We start from the raw sequence: 4,531 nt of genomic DNA, 5'->3' as shown, positions 1-4,531 counted from the left end.
GCATTAGAAGATCCCCCAAATATTTACGCAAATCTTCATAGGACACTAAACACACAAAAATCCTATAATTTAACCTAGATTTTGTAGCAGGCACAGATGGTAAAGCAAGTGATAAATCATTTGCAGGATGTTAAGCTGCAAACAGAAAGTTAAGCATGATCCAGACTGTAAAGCAATGTAGGAGTCCAAGTGTGAAAAGATTTAAATAATAGAACAGTAACACGCAACACATTTTCTCTCTTTTCCAAGTAATCTCAGTAGCATCAGAATTTACCAATGACTGCTGCTCTAATAAAATAATTATATTTATAGAGTGCTCTTCAGAAGGTAATACCATTTTACACATATTATATCTCATTTAATCTTCTTGAAAACACTATGAGATCAGTATAGAAGTTCAGAGAGGTTAAGTGGGTTGTGCAATATTACACATCCAGTAAGTAGTGGAGCAGAGTCTCAATTCAAGCGTGTGACCCCAAACCTAGTGCTCTAAGTTTCATCTCCATGGAAAGCTGGGAAACACCGCGTGCTGTGCCTTCATCCTGGAGCTGATTCATTCATTTCAGCCATCTTTTACAATGTATATTAACAGCCATGGTGTTAATGACCATCCAGTGATCTATATCAGTCACTTAGAGAGTAAATAAATATATTTACTCTGCCAAGTTCATTGGTTCTGACACATATTAATAATCTATACAGGAAAAATGAGGTAGAGAGTTGAGATACTAATCAGACATCATAATAACTGAAGAGATGGCTCACCTGTACCATGGAGAGGTAATGCTGTAGAGAGAAAAGGACGCAGACTTTAGAGTTGCAAAAATCCAGGTTCTTACCATGAATTTTCCATATATGAGCACAATTTGAGCAAAGTAATTAATTTCTACAAGTTTTAGCTGCCTTAAAAACAATTTTTTTAAAGGATTAAAAATATGTAGGGTTACTGTCACATAATGGGCACTCCATAAGAGTTATCATTACCATGAGTATAATTTAGACAGTGTATCTAAGCACCACGTTGACTTCAACTAGGAACTTCCAGGGGACATAATTTTAAGAATTAAATAAAGAATAAAACCACTGGTATCAATTTGCTAAATATTTAAAATACTTGAAGACTGGCTATTAATCACATTGTTTTCTAGTTAATATGAGTAAACATTTATGATTCATATCTAAAATTATACTTAAAGGAGAAGGAAAATTACTAAGAATTTAAAGGTCAGGAGTAAAATATGGTCAGTGCCACAGAATTATATCATTACATAATATCTGAGTACAAAAAGATGTGATGGCTTTTACCTCTGGAAAAGGGGGGAGATCAATTTATATTTGACATTATCAGCATATCAATGATAAATAAAATCTAAAAAATTAAAAAACATCAGTGGGTACCCAAATATCTAAAAGGTGCCAACTCATAATATTGAAAAATCCTAACACAAGATCATAGAACAGGAGAACTCAAATAAGCAAAGAAGAGAAAAACAGCTATTAGAACCGTAAGAGCTGCTTTATTTATATATATTTAATTTTGAAATTTAAGGGTGGCCAATTGATAGCAAAACATCCTACTATGATGAAAGTTTTAGTTCCCTCAAGAGAAGACTCCAGATGGTTAACTAATGATAAATCATTCAACTTTGTGACTATATTTTCACCAGATGTTTTTAATGGTATAACTTCTGAATGAGTTTTACTCTATCTGGGTTGAACTGTGTCCACCAAATTGTGAGTATGTAAGCAGAGAAAAATTGGGCTCCACAGTTTGAATCTAATATGTAAAGATTGACTGGGCCAGTAGGTGATCTTCCCTAGTTAAATTCTTCATTAACTTTTTTCATATAATAGAGGCAACCAATGGGCAATTTAAATTAGATGAAAAAATCCAAGATATCAGGGAATATGAGATATTGTTTGCTATTAGATAAGAAAAGAAAGAGAAAGAAGTCTATGAATAAAACCCAATGGGAAAAGTTCAGAGAGACCAGATGTCTGTCTGACCTCAACAATAAGAGCAAAGACAGTATCCTCAGAGAGCACAGGAAAAGAACAAATGAAAAAGATGAAAAAGACAAAGAACCAGAAATGTAACTCTGGAATCACAACAGGAGAAATTATCCAGAGTTTCATCAGTATATCTGTTCCAATGCAGAAAATTCACCAGGCAAATAGACTGGTAGAGATAAAAGAAATACTCCTAAATTCCAAAGATGATTTAAGCTTAACCAAATTTTGAAAAAAATTGTTGTGAGTACAGCTGAAAGCTTCAATAAAAGAACCAACAGAATGTTTCTCCTTTGCAAAGATGGTTATAAACTAAAAAGAGATTTGAAGAGTATTCAAGTCAACACAAGTCTAGACTGTCAATAATCCCCAGATCCCAAAAGATGATTTCCAGTCTGGCATGCAAGAAGCTTGGAAGTTGCCATTTCATCCTAACAACAAGTAAAAGCTAAACATAATGAAAATTCAACTCTTCTTAGATCCATAAGAGAAATGAAGTCACAGGGCAAACTGCTGTCCCCCTCCAGTTGAGAGATTGAAAGGCAAGCACATAGAATCAGAACTTACCAACACAGAAACTTACGAGCAGCAACCTCACGGGAACTAGTACCACCACGGTAGGGAAACCTAAAATGTAATCAATGAATTGCTGAAGGCTCAGTGTGGACAACTTCTGAGAGTTAAAAACTCCAGGAGGATTCAGTCATAAGGGGGTCCCCACACTTCTGTGAGTTTTACCTTTACAAGCTTGACCTTTTGTGAGTTTTACCTTTAGAAGTTCTCACAGTGAATATCGGAGAAAAATCTCCTTGTGCTTCTGGCAGGGGGAGGGGTAAAGGAACCATCTTGAGATATGTCAGAGCATTCTGTTCTTCATAACAAGATCTGTCCTTAGATGGCGGGGGGCGAGGCTGGTGTGACTCTGGGGCAGCAACATCTTTCTTGCCAAGATCTCACCACACTGGATGTTACCAGGTTGACTCCACTCTCACACGAAGTTATCAGCAGACAAGCCACAATTAATATAGGTACACTTGGTCACATTGCCCATGGAAAATCTACCATTGTAAAAGCTATTTCTGGAGTTCACACTGTCAGATTCAAAAATGAACTAGAAAGAAATATTATGATCAAGCTTGGATAGGCTAATGCCAAGATTTACAAACTTAATGAGGCAAACTGTCTTCATCAGAATGTTACAGATCTTGTGGAAGTAGTATACCTGATGAGTTTCCTATCGACATTCCAGGGACCAAAGGGAACTTCAGACTAGTCAGACATGTTTCCTTTGTTGATTGTCCTGGCCATGATATTTTGATGGCTACTGTGCTGAATGGTGCAGCAGTGACGGATGCAGCTCTTCTGTTAGTAGCTGGTAATGAATCCTGTCCCCAACCTCAGACTTCTGAACACCTGGCTGCCATAGAAATTATGAAGCTGAAACATATTTTGATTCTGCAGAATGAAATTGATTTGGTAAAAGAAAGTCAGGCTACAGAACAGTATGAACAGATCCTTGCATTTGTACAAGGTACAGTAGCAGGAGGAGCTCCTATTATTCCAATTTCTGCTCAGCTGAAATATAATACTGAAGTTGTCTGTGAGTATATCATTAAGAAAATTCCAGTACCTCTAAGAGACTTTACTTCAGAACCCCGACTTACTGTTATTAGGTCCTTTGATGTCACCAAACCTGGCTGTGAGTTTGATGACCTTAAAGGTGGTGTGGCTAGTAGTAGTATTTTAAAAGGAGTATTAAAGGTGGGCCAGGAGATAGAAGTCAGACCTGGTATTGTTTCCAAAGATAGCAAAGGAAAACTCATGTGTAAACCAATCTTTTCCAAAATTGTATTACTTTAGAGGAACAAAATGATCTTTAGTATGCTGCTCCAGGGGGTCTTATTGGAGTTGGAAGAAAATTTCACCCTACTTTGTGTTGGGCTGACAGAATGGTGGGGCAGGTACTTGGTGCAGTTGGAGCTTTACCAGAGATCTTCACAGAATTGGAAATTTCCTATTTCCTATTTAGACGACTTCTTGGTGTACACATGGAAGGAGACAAAAAAACAGCAAAGGGTCAAAAGCTGTCTAAGAATGAAGTGCTTATGGTGAACATAGGATCCCTTTCAACAGGAGGAAGAGTTGGGGCAGTCAAGGCTGATTTGGGTAAAATCGTTCTCACCAATCCTGTGTGCACAGAAGTGGGAGAAAAAATAGCCCTTAGCCAGAGAGTTGAGAAACACTGGCGTTTAATTGGTTGGGGTCAGATAAGAAGAGGAGTAACAATCAAGCCACCAGTAGATGATGACTGAAGATTATCAGTTAAATAATACGTTTGGATGAAGTCAGAATGTCTCTTAACAACCTAGGGGTATAATTTCAAAGCAATACTGGGGATACAGCTCATTACCTTAGTAGAAGCCATAAGGTTGTTTTCATTTTCTTCTGACGAAAATTAGCCTCTTCTACTAAAATAAAAAATAGGGTCTATAATAAATGTCAGAATTGGCATATTGAGGGA

General features: G+C 36.9%; 1 pseudogene; it reads left to right on the top strand.

The window, feature by feature from the left end:
* Positions 1–2,905: 2,905 nt before the first annotated feature.
* On the top strand, positions 2,906–4,322 carry LOC118906826 (annotated as a pseudogene).
* Positions 4,323–4,531: the final 209 nt, after the last annotated feature.

The sequence above is a fragment of the Balaenoptera musculus genome, chromosome 1 (assembly GCF_009873245.2).
Source record: "Balaenoptera musculus isolate JJ_BM4_2016_0621 chromosome 1, mBalMus1.pri.v3, whole genome shotgun sequence".
NCBI classification, from domain to species: domain Eukaryota; kingdom Metazoa; phylum Chordata; class Mammalia; order Artiodactyla; family Balaenopteridae; genus Balaenoptera; species Balaenoptera musculus.
This window is presented reverse-complemented; position numbering and strand designations above follow the sequence as displayed.